Here is a 15,125-nt window from a genome sequence, read left to right on the forward strand (position 1 = left end):
TAGAGACATACCCCAAGCGACTTACAGCTGTAATCGCAGCAAAAGGTGGCGCTACAAAGTATTAACTTAAGGGGGCTGAATAATTTTGCACGCCCAATTTTTTAGTTTTTTATTTGTTAAAAAAGTTTGAAATATCCAATAAATTTCGTTCCACTTCATGATTGTGTCCCACTTGTTGATTCTTCACAAAAAAATTACAGTTTTATATCTTTATGTTTGAAGCCTGAAATGTGGCAAAAAGGTCGCAAAGTTCAAGGGGGCCGAATACTTTTACAAGGCACTCATTTATATTTATTATATATATATATATATATATATATATATATAGTTCGTGAGGTTGAAAAAAAGACATCAGTCCATCCAGTTCAACCTATGATGTTTGTGTGTTTGCTTTTAACCGTACATTGTATACCCCTGTATGTTGTACATTGTATACCCCTGTATGTTGTGGTCTTTAAGGTGCCCATCTAATAGTTTTTTGAAACTATCTATGCTCCCCGCTGACACCACTGCCTGTGGAAGAGAATTCCACATCCTTACTTCTCTTACAGTGAAGAACCCTTTACGTAGTTTAAGGTTAAACCGTTTTTCCTCTAGTTTTAGTGAGTGGCTCCGTGTCTTATTGTATTCCCTTTCTCTAAAGAGTTTGTTCCTTATGCTAGGGTCCTCACCAGTACAGTATTTGTACATTGATATCATATAATGGTCTGGCAATCACCTGGCTGAGCTCTTTAAGAACCCTCGGGTGCAAGCCATCCGGTCCCGGTGATTTATTTATGTTAAATTTCTCTAGTTTAGTTCTAAGTCTATCTTCTATTTGCCATGGCGGCACTTCCTAGAGGTGTGTTATTTAGTTTAGCATTACAAGCTGGGTTAGTGTAGCCCCCCAATTCTTTTGTGAAGACTGAAGAGAAGAAATTATTTAACACTTCCGCCTTTTCCCTGTCCTCTGTGGCCATATTTCCTTTGTCGTCTTTTATGGGGCCAATGTGTTCTGGCCTCGCTTTCTTACTGTTTATATACTTAAAGAATTTTTGGGGGTTCTTTTTACTCTCCTCCGCTATATGTCTCTCGTGTTCTATTTTAGCCGCCCTGATTTCGTCTTTACATTTCTTATTACACTCTTTGTAATGCTTGAATGCTGCCAATGACCCCTCAGCCTTGTATTTTTTGAAGGCCTTTTCTTTAGTATTAATACGCATTTTTATGTTGGAGTTTAGCCACCCAGGGTTTAGTTTTGCTCTTTTAAATTTATTTCCCTTTTCTAATGCACTGGCCAATCTCTTTGTTTAGTATGTTCTGAAAGCACTCCCATTTTTACTCCAAACACATACATATACAGTATATATATATATATATATATATATATTTTCACACACATACACACACAGTATCTCACAAAAGTGAGTACACCCCTCACATTTTTGTAAATTTTTTATTCTATCTTTTTATGTGACAACACTGAAGAAATGACACTTTGCTACAATGTAAAGTAGTGAGTGTACAGCTTGTATAACAGTGTAAATTTGCTGTCCCTTCAAATTAACTCAACACACAGCCATTAATGTCGAAACCGCTGGCAACAAAAGTGAGTGCAGCCCTAAGTGACAATGTCCAAATTTGGATCAAAGTGTCAATATTTTGTGTGGCTACCACTATTTTCCAGCACTGCCTTAACCCTCTTGGGCATGGAGTTCACCAGAGCTTCACAGGTTGCCAGCGGAGTCCTCTTCCACTCCTCCATGATGACATCACAGAGCTGGTGGATGTTAGAGGCCTTGCGCTCCTCCACCTTCCATTTGAGGATGCCCCACAGATGCTCAATAGGGTTTAGGTCTGGAGAATGGTTGGCCAGTCCATCACCTTTACCCTCAGCTTCTTTAGCAAGGCAGTGATAATCTTGGAGGTGTTTGGGGTCGTTATGTTGGAATACTGCCCTGCGGCCCAGTCTCCGAAGGGAGGGGATCATGCTCTGCTTCAGTATGTCACAGTACATGTTGGCATTCATGGTTCCCTCAATGATCTGTAGCTCCCAGTGCCGGCAGCACTCATGCAGCCCCAGACCATGGCACTCCCACCACCATGCTTGACTGTAGGAAGACACACTTGTCTTTGTACTCCTCACCTGATTGCTGCCACACACGCTTGACACCATCTGAACCAAATAAGTTTATCTTGGTCTCATTAGATCAGAGGACATGGTTCCAGTAATCCATGTCCTTAGTCTGCTTGTCTTCAGCAAAATGTTTGCAGATTTTCTTGTGCATCATCTTTAGAAGAGGCTTCCTTCTGGGATGACAGCCATGCAGACCAATTTGATGCAGTGTGCGGCGTATGGTCTGAGCACTGACAGGCTGACCCCCCACCCCTTCAACCTCTGCAGCAATGCTGGCAGCACTCATACATCTATTTCCCAAAGACAGCCTCTGGATATGACGCTGAGCACGTGCACTCAACTTCTTTGGTACACCATAGTGAGGCATGTTCTGAGTGAAACCTGTCCTGTTAAACTCTCCCTCCTCCCTGCTGTGGTGGCTCGTGGAGGTAAGTGGCTGAAAGGACTTCCCACAGAGGAGATGGAGAAACATCCGTTCCCTGATCTCCTCTGTGACTAATGAAGCCAGAAGTGATAAGGATTTAGTCACTTGCCGTTTCAGAGCCATACAAACTACTGAAGACCATTCGGAGTTGCTGCAGTGAAATATCAGCAAAATGGACTCGCCTGCTGCATAATTTTTTCACTTTGCATTTCGGGGTGTCTTTGAATTCAGCCCTCTGTAGGGTGATCATTTTCATTTCCATCAAACAATGTGACTTCATTTCCTTCCTAACACATTACCCAGTCCGTACCAGTATAGAACCTAACACATTACCAAGTCCATACCAGTATAGATCCTAGCACACTACCCAGGCCATACCAGTATAGATCCTAACACATTACCCAGTTCAAACCAGTATAGATCCTAACACATTACCCAGTCCATACCAGTATAGATCCTAACACATTACCCAGTCCATACCAGTTTAGATCCTAACACATTACCCAGTCCATACCAGTATAGAACCTAACACATTACCAAGTCCATACCAGTATAGATCCTAGCACACTACCCAGGCCATACCAGTATAGATCCTAACACATTACCAAGTCCATACCAGTATAGATCCTAACACACTACCCAGTCCATACCAGTATATATCCTAACACATTACCCAGTCCATACCAGTATAGATCCTAACACATTACCCAGTCCATACCAGTATAGATCCTAACACATTACCCAGTCCATACCAGTATAGATCCTAACACATTACCCAGTCCATACCAGTATAGATCCTAACACATTACCCAGTCCATACCAATATAGATCCTCCTAACACATTACCCAGTCCATACCAGTAAAAATATCCAGCATGATATTTTTCCCCATTGATATCTGATGTGTTTTCAAAGTGTTCCTTTCACTTGTTTGAGCAGTGTAGTTTACTGCGGAATGTATATTTTATTTTATTCTATTCCATGTGTTAGGGTAAAAAAACGTTGAGGTTTTACTGCTACTTTAAGTCATTTCATGACTGAGCGCGGAGTTTTTATTTTTATATTTTAGGATTTCAAAAATTTTATTTTTTCACATCAACAATAAAGAAAAAAAAAAAAAAAAAATACAAAAAGCCAAAATAAAATTCCCCCGTCAGGTAAACATAACAATAAGAGTTCAATGAAGACTCTCGTTTTCCCCTTCGCTCGGAGCGCACAAATACAGATGCGCGCTTGCCGTCTTTGAAACAGTCTTGAAATGCAAAGTGTGACTTCGTCAAGAAGAGGAAAAAACAAACATTGACGAGGCCACCATCGCTGTGATCAGAGCTGAACTCGCCGATGGTTGTATGCTTTTTTTTTTTTTATCCTCCAGAGCGATGAAGAGGCTAATCGCGCTCGCGGATGTTCCTGAGAGTCTCAGTCTTCAGACGGCTGTGAATTCTGAGAACAAAAGGCGGAATTCTCACAGGAGGGGCTGTCATCTCTACACCGCGAACTGCCGCGATCAGAGGATCGGACGTCTCTTCACAGGCCAAGGTGAGCAATCGTTCGTTCGGTCTTGTACCCCCCTGCAGTGAGTCAGGCGCTCAGTGATGTTCCGCGGCAGGATGGCGGATTAAAGGTGAATTCGGAGCTCGGAGGGGAAATATAGAGCGCGTCAGATCTACAACCTTTTTGGAATTTGGTGAAAACGCCAATATTTTATTTTCATCTCGCTGCGGCGGAACTTTCCAGAACTCTCTAGCCCTGAGCTGTCATCTGCATGGCGAGGAAAACCCTTCCGAGCGCTCGCCCTCACTTGGTTGGTATACAGCGCCTGTTGAATCTAAAATAATAAAAAACAATGAAATGATGATGAAAAAAAAATTGGAGTTTTGACTTACCGTAAGATACATTTCTCTGATGTTCATTGATGGACACAGCTCCTGATTCTTCTTAACCATTGGGTTATACTGCCCCCTACTGGAGTAGGACACTAGGCACTATGAAAAAGCTTGACTGTGCCTATGGGCAGTCCCAGGGGGTATACCCCCACACTCAGCTATAGGTACGCAGTTTTGTTACAAGCAGTGTCAGAAGAAAGCCAACTCCACAGAGGGGCAGGTGCTGTGTCCGTCAATGAACATCAGAGAAATGGATTTTTCGGTAAGTCAAAAATCCAATTTTGTCTTTCGTTCATGGATGGACACAGCTCCTGATCTTCTTAACCATTGTGACGTTCCAAAGTAGTGTCAAACATGAGGGGTGGGAAAACAGCAGACAAAAATTCCCAAGGCTAACCATAGCCAACCAGGTAACAGAGCTCAACCATACCAACTGGAGCTCACCTAAAAAAAAAAACACACCCCCAAAGAGGACCAGGTCCTCTAAACAGCAGCCTGCAAAACCTCGCGGCCAAAGGAAGCATCTGTAGATGCCAACATAACCATTTTATAAAACTTTGTAAAAGTGTGCACAGACGACAAAGCTGCACCACTGATGACGGAAGGCCCAGGAGGCACTAAGCGCCCGATTAGAGTGTGCCTTAACAGGGAAAGGAGGAACCTGACCCCTAATTAAATAGGCCTGAATCACTGTCTGTCTGATCCACCTGGAAATGGTAGCAGCAGAAGCGGCCAGCCCTTTTCCAAGTCCAACCGTGAGTACAAATAGCTCCCAGGCATCATTCCCTGTTAAACAGCTTCTGGGCATGCCCAGAAGCTGTGCAGGGATGACGCGCCTGCGCCGGAAGTGACGAGCGGGGCCGGTGCAGGGCATTCTGGGACCGAAGAGAACACAGAAGAGGACACCGAAGAGAACACCCTGGCTTCAGCTGCCCACACCTGAGATGGCAGCGTTGGACAAGAAATTTTCAATGTAAGTATTTCTTCCAAAAGGTAAGTGAACCCGGGGACAGTTCACAGGCTATCATTGCTGAAATGCACTGCCCTGACTGTCCCGGGGGTATTTTTATCTATTTTTTTTTTTTTTTTTTTTTTTAGGCAGGAACTCTGCTTTAAAGGTCAAGGACTCCTCAACCGGAAGCAGGGTAGCTTTATTTAACCTGGAAACCGGCGAGTCCATTATATGTGGGACCGTCCACTTTTTAAGCGGGGAATCCTTATAAGGATACCGCATAGAAAAACGCTTAGGGTGCGTTTTCGACAACCCCACTGAAAGTCAAACACTCCCGCCAGAGTGGAGGACCTGTGGTTCCAAAAGGGACCGGCGCCTCCGACACAGCATCTCCGCCATGTTTGAAATTTTTCGCTCTGACACAATTAGTGCATCCACCAGCGCCATTTCATGCATGGCTAGAGGAAACATCCTCACTGTCTGAGAACTCAGGGTGCATGGACGCAGACCCAGTAGGGTGACTCGCGGCCGCGCCGGCCGAAACCAATTTAGGATCTGATGGACAGATAAGGCAGGGGAGGGTCACCTGGAAAAACATAACAATCAGGGGAGGGCCGCCGACTGGACCCCACGAATGGACCACCTACTGGACCCCACAAAAAACAAGGGGGTCGCCGTCCGAGCTCCTACATAGAGGCCCACACAATAGGAAATAGCCCTCTTAAAAGGGGGTCGCCCACCATGACGCGGACATGCAGGCAGGGTATCCTGATGGTCCTGCGCCACTAAAAGGTATAGGTGCCCTCCACAATAATAGCGACATGGTTGCCATCAAAGATTAAACCGCCCCCACAGCGCCACCTCGTCCAAGGGAGGTGCTAACCTGGACACATGGCCTTGTGGAGGCCCAGCAGCAAGTGCACTCATCCCAGCCAGACTCACTGGGGCTGACCCCCCCAACGGAGCCTCAGCGGAGGTCGACCACCCAGCGGCAACGGAGGGGAGGGCGGATGCCCAAATGGAGGGTATTGGCTTTAGCCATCCTCACTGGGGCCGCCCAACATAGCTCCCGACCAGTAGGCCGCAAAGTTTTAAGACCCACAGTGATCACTGAATTTTTACAGGGCTGGGGAGGAGGGAGGGGAACTCGGGGGTCCCACAATCCCAGGGAGGGGCCCATGTCCACCCCAAAACCCTCGAGGGGTAGAGGGGGGACAGCTATTTATCATACCAGGAACAGAGTGGGCACTGCTTTAGACAGACCATCGTTCCATCGGGATGTGGGTGGCTGTTGGCCCGGAGGAAACGATGCGACTCGGGCTTAGGCCAGGTTGTATGAGCCCTCGCGAGACGTTTAACTCGCAGGCCAGCCCCCCTCCAGTGGGGCTATGTCGCGGCTGACCTAGCGAGGAATTGAGGCCTGCACCAGCTGGCCAGACTTGCTGGACCCTCTGGATCTAGATTATCCAGCAAAAAATCTATTTAAAAGGAAACAAATTGAGTGTGGGTGTACACCCCCTGGGACTGCCCATAGGCATAGTCAAGCTTTTTCCTGCCTAGTGTCCTACTCCTGTAGGGGCATTATAACTCAATGGTTAAGAAGAATCAGTAGCTGTGTCCATTGATGAACGAAAGAGAAAATATTTTATAAATACTTTTCTTTCATCCGTAATGTTAACTTACCACTCAGACCAATGGTGGTCAGCTTGAAAATTATAGAGGGCTTAAAGTAAGGCTCCCGACACCTCCAGAGGGCCGCACAGTAGCAAAGCAGTTTGGTAACTCATCAACCAAAAACGTTGGTCCTGCTGCATTTTTTGAGATCTATTCCAATGCACACTGAAGGGGTTGGAGTACAATAACCCTTAGCATTGGTGTCAGTGGATTCAATAACAAACCCCAACACTGGTGTCAGTGGATGCAAGAGAACCCTCAACATTGTTGTCAGTGGGAGCAATAATAACCCCCACATTGGGGGTCAATGAACGCAATAATAACCACCAGCATTGGTGTCAGTGGACCCAATAATAACCTCAGCATTGGTGTCAATGGATACAATAATACCTCCGCATTGGTGTCAATGAGAGCAATAATAACCCCCAGCATTGGTGTCAATGGACACAATAATAACCCCCAACATTGGTGTCAGTGGATGCAATAATACCTCCACATTGGTGTCAATGGACGCAATAATAATCCCCAATATTGGTGTCAATGTATGCAATAAAAACCCCCAACATTGGTGTCAATGAACACAATATTAACCCCCAATATTGGTGTCAGTGGATGCAATAACAACCCACAACATTTAGGCCAGTGGGTGCTATAATAACCCCCAGCAGTGGTGTCAGTGTAAGCAATGATAACCGCCAGCTTTGGTGACAGCGGACACAATAATAACCCCCAACATTGGTGTCAATAAATGCAATAATACCCCCAGCACTGGTGCCAGTGGATGCAATAATGTCCCCAGCATTAGTGTCAGTGGATGCAATAATGTCCCCAGCATTGGTGTCAGTGGATGCAAAAATACCCCCAGCATTGGTGTCAGTGGATGCAATAATAAACCCCGGCATTGGTGTCAGTGGATGCAATAATACCCCCAGCATTGGTGTCAGTGGATGCAATAATAACCCCCAGCATTGGTGTCAGTGGATGCAATAATACCCCCAGCATTGGTGTCAGGGGATGCAATAATACCCCCAGCATTGGTGTCAGTGGATGCAATAATACCCCCAGCATTAGGGTCAGTGGATGCAATAATACCCCCACAGCATTGGTGTCAGTGGATGCAATAATACCCCCAGCATTGGTGTCAGTGGATGCAATAATACCCCCAGCATTGGTGTCAGTGGATGCAATAATACCCCCAGCATTGGTGTCAGTGGATACAATAATACCCCCAGAATTAGTGTCAGTGGATACAATAATACCCCCAGCATTGGTGTCAGTGGATGCAAAAATACCCCCGGCATTGGTGTCAGTGGATGCAATAATAACCCCCAGCATTGGTGTCAGTGGATGCAAAAATACCCCCAGCATTGGTGTCAATGGATGCAATAATACCCCCAGCATTGGTGTCAGTGGATGCAATAATACCCCCAGCATTGGTGTCAGTGGATGCAATAATACCCCCAGCATTGGTGTCAGTGGATGCAATAATACCCCCAGCATTGGTGTCAGTGGATGCAAAAATACCCCCAGCCATTAGTGTCAGTGGATGCAAAAATACCCCCAGCATTGGTGTCAGTGGATGCAATAATAACCCCCAGCATTGGTGTCAGTGGATGCAATAATAACCCCCAGCATTGGTGTCAGTGGATGCAATAATAACCCCCAGCATTGGTGTCAGTGGATGCAATAATACCCCCAGCATTAGTGTCAGTGGACACAAATGCAGATGAGGGCATTGTCGGGGGGGGAGTCCTGTGATCTCTGTGGGAGGTAATAAATACCTGGAAGGGTCACACTGGCACAGTACTCAGCATGCTGCAGTTAACATGAAGAGATCTGTGATGACAGGTTCACTTTATTGCTTACACCTAAACTATATCCATCCCGAGGATAATAAATGAATTAATGAGTTTATTTTTCTATTTAGATCTCTTAATTCCAATACTGACATTAATGTAGAACTGTCAGAGCCGAGGATAAAGAATAATCTCTCTATAATGAGCGTTTGTTTTTGCCCTTTATGAAATATGTCAGGCAGATCGAAGGTAAACCAGTGAAAGCGGATGATCCGTGAATTATATTTATTAAGACAGAATGTCTCCATTAGAATCACTTTATATCTGAGACAAATGACTGAGAAGGGAGGGGGGGCCAGGATGAGGGATAAGGGCTGGGATGAGGGTCGGGATGAGGAACAGGATGAGGGATGGGGGCCAGGATGAGGGTCATGGTGAGGGTCGGGATGAGGGTCATTGTGAGGGTCAGGATGAGGGCCGGGAAACAGGATGAGGGGCCGGGATGAGGGAGGAGGGCTGGGATGAGGGTCATGGTGAGGGTCGGGATGAGGGCCGGTATGAGGGATGGGGAACAGGATGAGGGGCCGGGATGAGGGAGGAGGGCTGGGATGAGGGTCATGGTGAGGGTCGGGATGAGGGCCGGTATGAGGGATGGGGAACAGGATGAGGGGCCGGGATGAGGGAGGAGGGCTGGGATGAGGATCATGGTGAGGGTCGGGATGAGGGCCGGTATGAGGAACAGGATGAGGGATGGGGGCCGGGATGAGGGCTGGGGGCCGGGATGAGGTAAGAGGGCAAGGATGAGGGTCAGGGTCCGGGATGGGGGCCAGGATGAGGGATGGGGACCGGGATGAAGGAAGGGGACCGGGATGAGGGGTGGGATGAGGGCTGGGATGAGAGTCATGGTGAGGGGAGGGATGAGGGTCATGGTGAGGGTCAGGATGAGGGATGAGGGCCGGGATGAGGGTCATGGTGAGGGTCGGGATGAGGGCCAGGATGAGGGATGAGGCTTGGAATGAGGGATGGGGGCCGGGATGAGGGATGGGATGAGGGATGAGGGTCGGGATGAGGGATGGGGTGAGGGATGGGGGCCGGCATGAGGGATGGGCGCTGGGATGAGGGTCGGGATGAGGGTCGCGATGAGGGCCAGGATGGGGGATGGGGGCCGGGATCGGGGGGTCAGGATGAGGGCCAGAATGAGGGATAGGGGGGCCCGGGATGAGTGTCACAACCAGAGAAAAGACCCCGAGAAAGAGTATTTACAACCCCCGATGTGTATTATTATATCCGATGTTGCAATGTGAGTTTAAGTCTTATCGGTCTGCAAAGCCTACAGTAAGCAGCCACAGCTGGAGTAGAATAGCCTGTCCTCTGCCAGCATGAGCAAATAAGGATTTGGGCTCTCAGTGTGAAAGCAGTGGTCTCTCTGCAGAGATCCAACACACCCTCACAGAGATCACACAGAGAGCAAAGGTCCTTTCTCTGCAGTATGCTGACAGGGGACAGGCTTTTCTACTCAGGCTGTGGCTGCTTTAGATCTTTAGAAATAGGAACTATATGGTATGAGGAGGAATGTGTTTGAAAAATTGGTCTGTCATGTCCAATATAAATAAGCAATATATTTGTTACTTTGTAAGTATAATTGTGGCTTATGTAATGTTTCGACTGTAATATTACTGTATCTTTGGATATACTTTCGGCTTGATTCTGGAGAATCACAATTTTTTTGCTTAGAATAAAGATCACGATTCTCGGCATAACATCTTTTACATTATACAAAAAAATTGGGCTAACTTTACTGTTTAGTTTTTTTCATAATTTATTAAAGTGTATTTTTTCCCAAAAAACTGCATTTAAAGACTTCTGCGCAAATACAGTGTGACATAGAAGATTGCAACGATCGCCATTTTATACTCTAGAGTCTCTGCTAAAATACAGTATATATATATATATATATATATATATATATTGTTTGGGGTTCTAAGTATTTTTTTTAGCAAAGAAATACAGATTTTAACTTATAAACAACTAGTGTCAGAAAAAGGGTTAGTCTTTTACCACTTGCCGACCAGCCGCCGTTCATATACAGGGCAAGTTCCCACGAATCGTTGTACCTGTACGCCGGTTAGCCCTTGAAGAGAGAATGCCGATCTGTTGTTGTAAACACAGCAGACTGTTGTTCTCTCTGGAATGAACACAGAGCTCCTGTGATCCTTCTATTTAGGAACACAGGTCTTTGTGTTGATTCCAAAAGCCCATCCCCCCTCACAGTCAGAAAACACCCCCTATTACACACACATCTCCTCTCCTCTACTCTCCTCTCCCGCTTCTTTCCCCCTCCATCCTCCCCTCCCCTCTCCCTCTCCTCCCACCCCTCTTCTCTTCCTCCCCTCCCCCCCTCTTCTCTTCCTCCCCTCTCCTCCCACCCCTCTTCTCTTCCCTCTTCTCCCTCCCCTCTTCTCTCCCAGCCCTCTTCCTTCCCTTATCTCTTCTCTCCCTCACCTCCCACCTCTCTTCTCTTCCTCCCCTCTCCTCTCCTTCTTCTTGCCCTCTCCTCCCTCCCCTCTCTTCTCGCTCATATTTCCCTCTCTTCTACCCCTTCTATCCCTCTCCTCTATCCCCTCTCCTCCCATTTCTCTCCCTCTCCTCTCCCCCCCTCCCCTCTCTTCTCTCCCTCTTCATTTACCTCTCCCCCCCCTCTCCTCTCCCTTTTCTTCCCCTCTCATCTCCCTCTTCAGTTCCATCTCCTCTCTACCCACTCCCTCTTCTTCCCCTCTACTCCTCCTCCCACTCCTCTCCTCTCCCTCTTCTTCCTACCCCCCCACCCTCTCCTCTCCCACTCCTCTCCTTCTCCTCTCCCTCTTCTTCCTAACCTCTCTCCCACTCCCTCTTCCTTCCCTCTCCTCCCACCACTCTCCTTCTCCTCCCACTCCTCTCCTCTTCTTCATACGCTCTCCTCTACTCTCCTCTCCCGCTTCTTTCCCCCTCCATCCTCCCCTCCCCTCCTCTTTCCCTTTCCTCCCTCCCCTCTTCTCTCCCAGCCCTCTTCCTTCCCTTATCTCTCCTCTCCCTCACCTCCCACCTCTCTTCTCTTCCTCCCCTCTCCCTCTCCTCTCCATTTCCCTCTCTTCCCTCCCCTCTCTTCTCGCTCATATTTCCCTCTCTTCTACCCCTTCTATCCCTCTCCTCTATCCCCTCTCCTCTCCTCCCCCTCGCCTCCCTCCCCTCTCTTCTCTCCCTCTTCATCCCCCCCTCTTCCCCCCCTCTCCCTCTTCTTCCCCTCTCCTCTCCCTCTTCAGTTCCATCTCCTCTTCTTTCCCTCTCCCTCCTCCTCTCCTTTCCCTTCCCTCTCTTCCCCCTCTTTTTTCCCTCTCCTCCCTCCCTATATCTCTCCCTCCCCTCTTCTCTCCCTCTGCTCCCTCCCCTCCCCACTCCCTCTTCTCTCCCTCCCCTCTCCCCCCTCCCTTCTTCTCTCCCTCCTTCCCTCTTTTTTCCCCTCTCCTCCCTGCCCCCCCCTCTCCTCTCCTTCTTACCCTCTCCTCCTACTCCCCTCTCTTCCCTTTCCTCTTCCTCCCCTCTCCTCGTCTCTCCCTCTCCTCCCACCCCTCTCCTCCCTCCCCCCTCTCTCCTCCCTCCCCCCTCTCTTCTCCTCTCCCTCCCCTCTCCACCACTCTCCTCTTTCTCCTCTTCCTTTTCGCTCTCCTCCCTACCTTCTCCTCTCCCTCTTCTCTTCCCTTCCCTTCCCACCCCTCCCCTCCACTCCACTCTACTCCACTCCCCTCCCCCCCCTTTTTATATATATTTTACCATTGGCAAAGCAATGTTTTTTGATTTTTGTGAAGGGGCAACTGTGTGTGTGTGTGTGTGTGGGGGGGGGGGGGGTAGTGGTAATACAAAAAGGGCAACAGGGGATGAGTTGATGTAAAGTATTGGATAGATGTCTCTCTCCTGGACGCAGTTTGATGCATTGTGCTCTTCTCAGTCTGGAAGCCGGCGCGGAGTGCAGAGAATGTTCTGTGCGGAATGATCGATCGATCACCAGTGTGGAGTCACGCTGGGATTGCCCGGTGTACACAGCACAAAGCAACGCACCGCAGGAGGCCACACAAGTGTCTGCACCCCCCAACCCTGCGAGGAGAGAGAACGAATGTACAGGTGCATCCGCACAAAGCAGAGAATTTAAAGGGTCACTCCACCCACACATTTTATTATTTTTTTTAAATGAAGACACAATAGATACTGCAGCAGTATAGGAACTAAACCCAAATATCTGCTGCAGCTTTACAAGGGAGCCTCCTGTGCCCTACAGAATGTTTCACCTTTTGCATGAAGCAGGAGTAGTGAGACTTTATGAAATGGGAGTGGTTTCCAAGATAGCCACAGCTGGTTCTATTTACTGGCATTTCCCTAAATTATGGAACAGCCAACATAGTAGCAAAAAAGAGCTTTCTTTTGGTGGTATTTGATCACCTGTGCGATTTTTATTTTTTGTGCTATAAACAAAAAAATAGCGACAATTCTGAAAAAATAACAATATTTTCACATTCTCTCAAAAAAAAACTTAAAAATCTAAATTTTTTAACATTTTACGCCAATTTGTTTTTTGCTACATATTTTTGGTAAAATAAAAAATAAAAAATCTCAATAAGCGTATTTTGATTGATTTGTGCAAAAGTTATTGTGTTTACTAACTATGGGAAAGATTTATGTCATTTTTATTGTTTTTTTTTTTTTTTTTTTACTAGTAATGGCAGCGATCTGCGTTTTTTTTTTTTTACGGGACTGCGACATTGCGGCAGACAGATCGGACCCGTGAATGACATTTTAGAGACTTTTGGGGGTACCAGTGACATTACTACAGTAATCAGTGCTAAAAATATGCACTCTTACTGTAAAAATTACACTGGCAGGGAAGGGGTTAACTGTACTGGTGATCAAGGGGTTAAATGTGTCCCTAGGGGCGGGATTTTAACTGTCAGGGGGCGTGGCTTGTGAAGTAATCACAGAGACATGTGATCCTATATAGCAGGATCACATAGCCTCTGTGATCACTTCAGGGAGAATGACTGACGGCTGTGTTTACATCAGCGTTCTGTTCTTCTCTGTCAGCTGTGGGAGATTGCGAGTGGCCGGTGGCCATCGGCCTCAAAAGCAAAAAAAAAAAAGCAAGGCCTAAAAGCAAAAGATAAAAAAAAAATAAATAAATAAATAAAAATAATAATCTTTTGCTTCAAGAAAATAACAAACATGTTTACATGGCCCGAGAACCGGACATGACGTCATGACGTCGCTCTGGTCTTCCAAGGACATAGAGATGAACAGTGGCCATCTTACCATTGCTTATCTCTATGGGGACACACTGCCGATGTTGGATGGTTACCAGGCTCACCGATCGATAATGTAAGCCTCTCCCGCCACTTCTAAAAGTGATCACCTGGCGAATCCTCCACTGGGATCAATTTTATCAAGAAAGTCGGTCCACTGAGGGAAAAGAAAATACCGGGGTTATGGCATTGAGCTGCAGCCATAACCCTGGTATTTAACGTCAAAGGCATGACGTAAATTCCCAGTTAGGCAGTCGGCAAGCATGGCAACTACTTCTGTAGATTGATATTGTTTGCATATATAAAGGAGTGGATCCTGAGGAAGCAACACTATTATGAAACGCGTCGATCGCACCAATCTGGACTATTATGAAATGCGTCGATCGCACCAATCTGGAGCAACATACATGCACCAATCAAATACAACTGTACATGCCAACTATCCCTTGTGGAGTTTTCTTGTATTAATGTTTTATTTGGTAATAAAGATGTCGGATATTTTCTAGTAGTCTTCATGGAAGGAGGGGCTTCCTCAGCTAAGCACACCCACCTGCCTAAACGCCTGAGCTAAGGGCAGATGAATTCCAGGAAGTAAATGCTACTTGAATCATCTGCCTGATCCTGAGGAGCTGGGAATTTTCTTCGGTTTTGTTTCACGTGTCCCCTTCCATGTGCTCCTTGCTGCGAAGGCCAGTCATAGGTGGGGGGCATTGGCCATTTGTTTGCACTGATCCTGAGGAATCAAGACTATCGTGAAACACGTCGATCTGGAGCAATACAAATACACCAATCAAATACAACTGTGCATGGCAACTATCCCTCTGGGGCTGCATGAGTGCTGCCAGCACTGGGGAGCTACAGTTCATTGAGGGAACCATGAATGCCAACATGTACTGTGACATACTGAAGCAGAGCATGATCCCCTCCCTCCAGAGACTGGGCCGCAGGGCAATA

At 47.0% G+C, this 15,125-nt stretch overlaps 1 protein-coding gene across 3 annotated transcripts in view; it reads right to left on the reverse strand.

Annotated features, from left to right (window-relative positions):
- HSPBAP1 (HSPB1 associated protein 1) overlaps positions 1-15,125 on the reverse strand; it is a 123,478-nt gene that overhangs the window by 89,715 nt on the left and 18,638 nt on the right. The window lies entirely within an intron of this gene.

This window comes from Pelophylax lessonae, assembly GCF_965119305.1.
Source record: "Pelophylax lessonae genome assembly, chromosome: 6".
NCBI lineage: Eukaryota > Metazoa > Chordata > Amphibia > Anura > Ranidae > Pelophylax > Pelophylax lessonae.